The sequence below is a fragment of the Lygodium microphyllum genome, chromosome 13, assembly GCF_053477565.2.
Source record: "Lygodium microphyllum isolate KBCC chromosome 13, Lygodium_microphyllum_v1.1.10, whole genome shotgun sequence".
Taxonomy (NCBI): domain Eukaryota; kingdom Viridiplantae; phylum Streptophyta; class Polypodiopsida; order Schizaeales; family Lygodiaceae; genus Lygodium; species Lygodium microphyllum.
Window position 1 is genome coordinate 144,785,968 of NC_141147.1, and position 10,595 is coordinate 144,796,562.

Sequence of the window (10,595 nt, forward strand, 5' to 3'; positions counted from 1 at the left end):
AGTAGATAGCAGACTAAGGATGTAAGCTGGCACAACTGCTATACCTTTCCCCTAAGATAATTTACAATTCGGGTTTTGAGACCAAACCCTTGGTAAGTTAGTGAATCGGTCCTTCCTAGAGTTTCTACCTATATTTTGTTTTTGGGAAAACCTCTCAACTAACCGAGACTACCCTTCCATAGGATTGGATTCGTTGGGAATCCATACACCCGCTTCCCTCTATGGAAGTTCTTAGTTATCTAATTATCCACCACATTACGTGAAACATATAAAAACATCTTCATTAATTAAAAAGAATCCTTTTATGCACACTTGTCTGTTTGCGTAATTTACTCACAGACATAGAATCATAATAATAATAATTCATTGATTATGTTCCATAATGTGTGTTCACTCGCTAATACATGAGAAAAATTACAATTTCATGTGCTATCTCATCCGGTGCATCTTCACGTCACCAAGATCAAATCCACCTATAGCTAGTGTTTTTAGGTGTCCTAAGTAGAACTTGGGCCATACAAGGGACCAAGTAGTTTCTAGGTGCGTAAAGGATTTACTAGCCAAAGTGTAACGTGTCCACTAGTATCATCTAGGACACGTCTTAGCAGTCCATTGGAAAGGATGTCTAGAAAACTTCGCCCGGCACTCCCATGGAATGTTACGGGTTTTGCGATCTAGGTCTTCCCGTGTCTGCCACATAGCGAAAATATCTTGGCGGTTCCTACTTAGGATCGATCGGAATTAGGGTTTTCCTAATTGGTCATTAGCTAACAGCAACAAGCGTCAGACCCGAGTGAACTACTTTACGCAGAAACTCCAGGTCCAAAGCGGATTCACGTTGCACTTGGTTCAAGGAGAATGGGAAACGAGAGGGATGCAAGGCTCAACCTCTCTGACCATAAGGCATAGTCCCATTCCATTCCCCTAAAACAGTGTAAATCGGGTAAGACGTAACTCTAGGTCATCGCTCTCGTTATTCGTTTTGGTGATGATGATCATCCCGCTGTTCTTCGAGATTTTTGAGAAAAGTTCCTGGCTAACCGGGACCACCCAACCGTAGGAGGGACCCATGGTCCATTCTCTGCACTTTCCTCGGTTTGTTTTGGTTATGTAATTATCTAACACATTAATTTGACATATAACAATCAGCTTCTTTAATTAATTCTGTTAAGCACTAGTTCCTTCACGTAATCTTATCACGTGACATAGAAAAACAATATCAAACAAATTCTTTATTATCATTTCATCATTTTATCTTTGAAATACAAGGAGTTCCGCCCGTAGGCATGTCCATAATCCGCCCAAAGGCTATCCAGTAATCCCCAGGGATCACTATTCCAAGCTTCCGCCCGTAAACTAGTATGCGGGCCTCGAGATCCAATCCCGAGTCACGTTAGCCTCTTGTGCAGGACCCGGAAGGCGAGGGATTTACGGCCAAAGCCCCCCCTGGCACCCAAGCGTCCTCCTGCTCCAAGTAGAACTCAACGGAGAGACCTCTCATGGCGGCGGGTTCGGTCCACGTTCTCGGCGCGGTCAACAACCCCCTTGGTTAGGGTCAGGCAGGCAGTCGGGGGTAACTCAAGCTGCCTCTCCCTTCAGGCCTTCAACCTGAAGTATTAGATATCTTTTCATCCTTTAGTTCCTTGAGCAAACAATGCAAACAGTGCTTTCTAAACTGTTACAAGCACAATCAATTCCAGTGGTTGTTTGTTTGGCCAATTGCTAAGGAGTGAATCTCTCTCTCCGAATGCATCCAGCACTCGATCTAGGATCAATTGCGACTTGGCAAGATCCCCAAGGGTTTGTTTGTTAACCCTATATCCTTGGGTTAGGGCCGTACCCTACTAACCCAACTTAACCAATACCTTAAGTTCTATTAGCAGTAAATATGTTATTCCAATTTACTAATTGGTCTTTTGCTTCCAAGCAAATATCTAATCCTCGTATCTTGGTTACTTTACCCAAGAAAGATACTATATCACGAGGATTATTTCTCCTCTTGCAAGATAAACTTGCGTAAGAATCTGCCAATCTCATTCCGAGGAATTGGCCATTCCCTTTTGATCAAATCACAAGATCATGCGACTCTGCAACCTATGGCGCGAGTGTCGCATCAAAATCATGGGACTATTTTACCCATCGAATGGCGTTGTCTAATCACGAAATCATGATTAGATAGGAAATAGGGTTAGGATATCTTCATAACAATCCGTTCCTGATTGCACTAGGTCGATATTGTCGGTCCTAAAGGTCCAAGTCCAAATCGAGTTTCATTCTTTTAGCGAACGATCCCTAGGGTAAAAACCCTAGATCGTTTCTCGCAAGTGTGTCCCATTGTCCCTACATTCCGTGAATGAGAGCAAGTCTTTAGGGTATAAGAGTTTCAACTTGGCAATAAGTGCGACTAGGTCATGTCCTCAACGTGCGAAACCCTAGTTAGCAGTTTGGATATGTTGCATCGATTTAATCAGTCCTAAGCAAGTCCTTTGCGGTTTAGGTGTTTAGGGTAAAACACTATCCTTGTCTATTCATGAAGATATTGTCTTGATCAAAGAGAAGAAAAACTAGTTGCATTACGATACCATACACGATTCATTGCCTACCTATGATTAGATTTACAACTCCTAACTTTTCTTGTTAAGATCAAAGCGTATGTTAAGTTACGACATAATTTCCATTGATGCATTCATGATTCATGCTACTAAGCTTTTAGGTTTTTATGTTAAAACGAACCATGCAATCTTTCCCTAATTTCATTTCTGAATGAAATATTCGTACGCTGAATGAGCATTACACAACGTTTCTCTAACTACTTACATAGTTGATTGAGATTTATGCCAATTGACTAGAGTTTAACCTACTTCATGCAGCCCTAGAATCATTTCCATGCCTTGCAAATTCCTACAGTTGTCAGGAATCTTCTTTAATGAATCATTACTAAGAAAGATTCGTCTAATAATGCGACATGTGACTTAATCTTTCCATGCATAGTCAAAGGTGTACTACAATAATTCCGACTTTGTAGATGATAATCGTTGTTTGTTCTAGATTCGTTACTTTGTAATGCACAGAAGCCACTTGCTAAAAATGCATAAACATCTTTCGTTCATTCCCTTAAAAAAATACAATTGACCAATCTTCATTCGTGAGTTATTTCCTTTAAAATAGCCAATATATTTCAATCATAAAAGTGCATCCTAATTCCATAAACTATCCATGCACAATTGCAATACTTCGACGTAAACTGAAATTAGGAAGAAAACCGGGACTTGTGGGTTCGGTGAAATATCCACATGAATGTTAGGAGATGATCCTCCTGCGGTTGCGCCTTTTGCCTTTTTAGGGGCCATCGTGAATTTGACCCTCTTGCCTTGGCGGTAGACTTATGATCTTGGCCCGTCTCCCTTGCACGCGCAATTCCCTTTTTGAAATAGGGCTTCCTTGACCAATGCACCTTCTTGCGGAATTTAGGCTTTGAAAATGGCAACTTATGAACTCCCCTTCTTTTCGTAGAAGATTGGGGAATACAATTGATCTTCACGGAAAGGGGGATTAAGAAAAACCTCAAGATAAAATGGCTTGTGGGGGATGAAATGGGAAAGATGGTATTTGAATCGGGTGGTTAGAGTGAACTTAAGGAGAACCAATGGAAAAGAGAGTTTAAAACCTACTAATATGGCTTGTGTAGGAATGCAATGGGAAGCTTTAAACGGAAACGGGGTTAAAATCCTTGTGGAAATGCTATGGAAAGGGGCTTAAAAACACGGCTAGTGTGAGCTTTATGGAGGATGCAAGGGGGGAAAAGGAGCTTAAACCCCAGGTTAAGGTGAGATTTATAGGCTTTGGTGGAATCCCACAGGAAGGGTCTTAAATGGACTTGGGTGGAAATTGTAGTGAGAAAGGGGGCTTAGAGAGCCCCCCCTTAGAAGCTTCTAAGGCTTCTGGCTACAGTAGCACGTGGCGTGAAAATGAGCTTTTGAGGACGGTAGCCAATGTGGCCAGGCGGCGGCGGATCTAGACAGAGCTAGCGGTAGAAGGCGAAATGATGGCAGCACAGCTCATCTACGGTAGCTCCTCCTGAGAGTGCAACCTTACGATCTCCTCAGCTTCTCTCGTCAATGGTGGCCCGTACTTCTTTCTGCTAACCGTGAGCCTTTCCCTCCTTCCCCTTCACCCCATAGCGAGGGTTTTTATAGGTGAAGGGAGGGGATACTCCCTCCCCCACGCGGCATCCTGCATGGGTTCACCCCCCCCCCCCAGGCATCCACCACGGATGCTTAGTCATCCTACCTTCCCTCCCTCTCCCCCAGCACGACAGTCGGCTGGGGGAAGGAGGGAATAATTTAAAAAAAATTGCCATAAATCCATCAATTATCCCTTTGGCCTCCTACCAAGAGGAGGTTCTTATGAAGAACGCGAATTTTTATTAAACCTTAGTCCTAAGTCTCGATTGGGCCGTGGAGAGTATACCATTTAAATATCGCACCGTTCGTGACTACAATGCCCGAGACTTCACACGGCCTCGTAATATTTTCAACAGAAATATTACATTCTCTCCCCCTTGGAGGAATCGAGATGTCCTCATCTCGAGATAAACAAGGGATATTGATGGTTTGAGAATGCTTTCATCTATCCAAGTGGCATCCTCCTCGGGATAATCTTTCCACTGGACGAGGCATTCTCTCAAGGTTCTCGATCTCAGTTGTCTCTCCCTAACATTTAAGATCCTGTCATGCCGTAGTTCAAGGAATCCTTAACTAGGCATTATAACTTGTTGGTCATCAAGTACATGGTTAGGATTAGGTATATATTTTTTTCAAGAGGCTGATATGGAATACATTGTGAACCTTTAGATTCTCAGGGAGTTGCAATCTATACGCATTGGGTCCTAGGCATTTGAGGATTTTGTACGGCCCACAATACCTTAGACTTAGCTTCTTGCATTCTCCTAGGGATAGAGAACTTTTTTTTAAAGGGCGTACACAAATGAAGACCATGTCTCCTTCTTCGAAGACTCTTTCTTGACGTTTCAAATCTGCATATGCCTTTTGTCTATCCTTGGCCGCTTGTATCTCTTGTCTTATTGACTTTATTTGATCATCCATGTCTTCCAACATCTGCCTTGATGCTTCAACTCTTAGGGTTGGATCAGAAAAGTTTAGGGGACTTCGACAATCATGACCATACAATGCCTGGAAAGGAGTCATCAGAATGCTCTGCTGGTAAGAAGTATTGTAGGCAAATTCAACCAATGGCAAGTATTGAATCCACCTCTTCAGCTCTCGACAGCCGTATGCCCTAAGCATATCTTCGATGATTTGATTTACTCGCTCTGTTTGGCCATCCGTTTGGGGATGGCAAGCGGTGCTAAAATAGAGTTGAGTCCTAATGGCTTCAAAGATGGCTCTTCAGAAATGTGATGTGAAAAGAGAATCACGATCACTAATGATTCTTCTAGGTAGCCCATGTAGCTTGAATATCTCCTTGATAAGCAATCTTGCAATGTCGGAGGCTTGGTATCAGGTGTGCAACCTTGGTAAACATGCCAACCACAACCATGATGGAGTTGTATCCTCCCAGGACTTGGGGTAGGCCTACAACAAGAATCCACACTGATGAATTCCCATTTCATTTGGGAAATGTCAAGCGGTTGCAGTTTCTCCAGCATCATGACATGTTCGGCTTTGATACGTTGGCAAGACAACACTCACTGACATATTTGACAATGTCACCTTTGAGCTTCTCCCACTGGTAGCTCTTCCTAACTGCATTAAGAGTTTTAGCATAGCCGGAATGTCCTGTGAAAGGAAAATCATGAGCTTCCACAATATCTTCTGCTTAAGTGACTGGCTTACTGCTATACACAGCCTTGTTCTGTAGTAGACAAGTCCACTATTAATGGAAAAATTCCCGATACTTAACCTGCAACTTTTGGTTCTACACCTTGATAGAGATCTCCTTTAGCATTGTTTGGTTTGCCCAATCATGGCATGCTTCCTCTCTAGCTAACTCAAGTATAGGGTTGTTTAGCATAGATACTTTTGTAGCTAGAGATATGGCTGTTGATGGATTCTAAAAGATTAGGAAATTTAGGAATGCCTTGTGACTAAGTGCATCAGCAACTACATTCTCTTTCCTTGGTCGGTACTTGCTTTCAAAGTCATATTCCTCCAATACTCCAATCCACTGACATTGCCTCATGTTGAGCTTGTTCTAGGTAAAGTTCCACTTGAGACTTTTATGATCAGTCACTAGTGTAACTTGTTACCCAGCAGGTAGTGTCTCCAAAGCTTGACAACTAAAAGTTCAAGATCATGGGTAGCATAATTCTTCTCATGGCTCTTCAGTTTCTTGAAGATTATGCTATAGTATGACTTTCCTACATGAGCACACATCCTAAGGCAAGCATGCTAGTATCAGTTACTACCTCAACTCCTTACTGTGGTCTAGAAGTTTTAGGATCGGGTGCTGATACCAAACTTTGCTTCAACCTATCAAAGCTAGTTTGTTCGACAGTTGACCATGCAATGTTTGCTTCTTCAGTAAGTCTGTCAAAGGTGCTGCAATCAAAGCGTAGTTTTTTATGAAGACCCTATACCATCTTGTCAATCCAAGAAAGCTGCGTATTTCTTTGACAGTTGTTGATATTTGGCCATCCTAGAACATTTCTGACTTAGGCCGGCTCCTACTGAGATTCCTTCTGCTGATATGATGAGTCCCAGATAACCAATCTGATGTTTGAGGAATCCACATTTCGTCATCTTAGCATACAGCTTGTGTGACCTCCTTGTCTCAAGGAAAATCCGAAGTTGGGGTTCATGATCTCCTTCCTATTTGGAATAGACTAGAGTGTCATCAAAGAAGACGAGCACGAAGTTATCAAGATATGGTCTAAAGATATCCTGCATTAACCTATTGAAGGTGCAGGCGCATTCGTAAGCCCTAATGACATAACTAGAACTCAAGGTGTCCATATCTAGTGTTGAAGGTCATCTTTGGGATATCTTCTTCTTTGATTCCTATCTGATAGTAACAAGACCTGAGATAATCTTGAAGAAGATCTTGGCACCCTGAAGACTATCAAGAAGCTCATCTATTCTAGGAATAAGATATTTGTTCTTGACTATTGATTGATTCAACCCTCTGTAATCAATACATAGTCGAAGTGTTCCATCTTTCTTTTTCTGGAACAGTACCGGTGCTTCCCATGGTGAACTGCTAGGACGGATGTAGCCCTGATCTAGCAGTTGCTTGAGTTGTTCCTTCAGCTCAATTGCTTCTGGTATAGACATTCTATAGGGTCTCTACGCAATTGGCGCAGCTCCTATTACTAGCTTGATCTCATGATCTACTTCTCTTTGAAGCGGGAGTTTTGTTAACTCTTCAGGAGCTACGTCTGTGTATTCCTTTAGCCAAGTGACCAAATCACTTTACTTCTTTATCAATATTCATAGTCAAGACAATCATTGATTTTAAAAAAAAGTTTTATTCCATTCATCTCGGCACAACCTACTTCATGCAGCCCTAGAATCATTTCCATGCCTTGCAAATTCCTACAGTTGTCAGCAATCTTCTTTAATGAATCATTACTAAGAAAGATTCATCTAATAATGTGACATGTGATTTAATCTTTCCATGCATAGTCGAAGGTGTACTATAATAATTCCGACTTTGTAGATGATAATCATTGTTTGTTCTAGATTCGTTACTTTGCAATGCACAGAAGCCACTTGCTAAAGATGCATAAACATATTTCGTTCATTCCCTTAAAAAAATACAATTGACCAATCTTCATTCGTGAGTTATTTCCTTTAAAATAGCCAATGTATTTCAATCATAAAAGTGCATCCTAATTCCATAAATTATCCATGCACAATTGCAATACTTCCACGTAAACTAAAATTAGGAAGAAAACCTGGACTTGTGGGTTCGGTGAAATATCCACATGAATGTTAGGAGATGATCCTCCTGCGGTTGCGCCTTTTGCCTTTTTAGGGGCCATCATGAATTCGACCCTCTTGCCTTGGCCGTAGACTTATGATCTTGGCCCGTCTCCCTTGCATGCGCAATTCTCTTTTTGAAATAGGGCTTCCTTGACCAATGCACCTTCTTGCGGAATTTAGGCTTTGAAAATGGCAACTTATGAACTCCCCTTCTTTTCGTAGAATTTTCAGGAATACAATTGATCTTTACGAAAAGGGGGATTAAGAAAAACCTCAAGATAAAATGGCTTGTGGGGGATGAAATGGGAAAGATGGTATTTGAATCGGGTGGTTAGAGTGAACTTAAGGAGAACCAATGGAAAAGAGGGTTTAAAACCTACTAATATGGCTTGTGTAGGAATGCAATGGGTAGCTTTAAAAGGAAATGGGGTTAAAAGCCTTGTGGAAATGCTATGGAAAGGGGCTTAAAAACACGGCTAGTGTGAGCTTTATGGAGGATGCAAGGGGGGAAAAGGGGCTTAAACCCCAGGTCAAGGTGAGCTTTATAGGCTTCGGTGGAATCCCACGGGAAGGGTCTTAAATGGACTTGGGTGGAAATTGCAGTGAGAAAGGGGGCTTAGAGAGCCCCCCCCTCCCCCTTAGAAGCTTCTAAGGCTTCTGGCTACAGTAGCACGTGGCGTGAAAATGAGCTTTTGAGGACGGTAGCCAATGTGGCCAGGCGGCGGCGGATCTAGACAGAGCTAGCGGCAGAAGGCGAAATGATGGTAGCACGCCTCATCTACGGTAGCTCCTCCTCACGGTGCAACCTTACGATCTCCTCAGCTTCTCTCGTCAATGGCGGCCCGTACTTCTTTCTACTGACCGTCAGCCTTTCCACTCCTTCCCCTCCACCCCATAGCGAGGGTTTTTATAGGTGAAGGGAGGGGATCCTCCCTCCCCCACGCGGCATCCTGCATGGGTTCACCCCCCCACTCATGCATCCAGCACGGATGCTTAGTCATCCTACCTTCCCCACCTCTCCCCTAGCACGATAGTCGGCTGGGGGAAGGAGGGAATAATTAAAAACAATTGCCAAAAATCCATCAATTATCCCTTTGGCCTCCTACCAAGAGGAGGTTCTTATGAAGAATGCGGATTTTTATTAAACCTTAGTCCTAAGTCTCGATTGGCCCGTGGAGAGTATACCATTTAAAGATCGCACCATCCGTGACTACAATTCCCGAGACTTCACACGGCCTCGTAATATTTTCAACAGAAATATTACATTCTCTCCCCCTTGGAGGAATCGAGATGTCCTCATCTCGAGATAAACTAGGGATATTGATGGTTTCAGAATGCTTTCATCTATCCAAGTGGCATCCTCCTCAGGATAATCTTTCCACTGGACGAGGCATTCTCTCAAGGTTCTGGATCTCAGTTCTCTCTCCCTAACATCTAAGATCCTGTCATGCCGTAGTTCAAGGAATCCTTGACTAGGCATTAAAACTTGTTGGTCATCAAGTACATGGTTAGGATTAGGTATATTGTTTTTTCAAGAGGCTGATATGGAATACATTGTGAACCTTTAGATTCTCACGGAGTTGCAATCTATAGGCATTGGGTCCTAGGCTTGAATATCTCCTTGATAAGCAATCTTGCAATGTCGGAGGCTTTATAGTTTATCTTTACTGGTATCAGGTGTGCAACCTTGGTAAACATGTCAACCAGAACCATGATGTTGTTGTATCCTCCCAGGACTTGGGGTAGGCCTACAACAAGAATCCACACTGATGAATTCCCATTTCATTTGGGAAATGTCAAGCGGTTGCATTTTCTCCAGCATCATGACATGTTCAGCTTTGATAGGTTGGCAAGACAACACTCAGTGACATATTTGACAATGTCACCTTTGAGCCTCTCCCACTGGTAGCTCTTCCTAACTGCATTAAGAGTTTTAGCATAGCCAGGATGTCCTGTGAAAGGAAAATCATGAGCTTCCCACAATATCTTCTGCTTAAGTGACTGGCTTACTGGTATACACAGCCTTATTCTGTAGTAGACAAGTCCACTATTCATGGAAAAATTCCTGATACTTAACCTGCAACTTTTGGTTCTACACCTTGATAGAGATCTCCTTTAGCATTGTTTGGTTGGCCAAATCATGGCATGCTTCCTCTCTAGCTAACACAAGTATAGGGTTGTTTAGCATAGATACTTTTGTAGCCAGAGATATGGCTGTTGATGGATTCTATAAGATTAGGAAATTTAGGAATGCCTTGTGACTAAGTGCATCGGCAACTACATTCTCTTTCCCTGGTCGGTACTTGCTTTCAAAGTCATATTCCTCCAATACTCCAATCCACTGACATTGCCTCATGTTGAGCTTATTCTAGGTAAAGTTCCACTTGAGACTTTTATGATCAGTCACTAGTGTAACTTGTTACCCAGCAGGTAGTGTCTCCAAAGCTTGACAACTAAAAGTTCAAGATCATGGGTAGCATAATTCTTCTCATGGCTCTTCAGTTTCTTGAAGATTATGCTATAGGATGACTTTCCTACATGAGCACACATCCTAACCAAGCATGCTAGTATCAGTTACTACCTCAACTCCTTACTGTGGTCTAGAAGTTTTAGGATCGGGTGCTGATACCAAACTTTGCTTCAACCTATCAA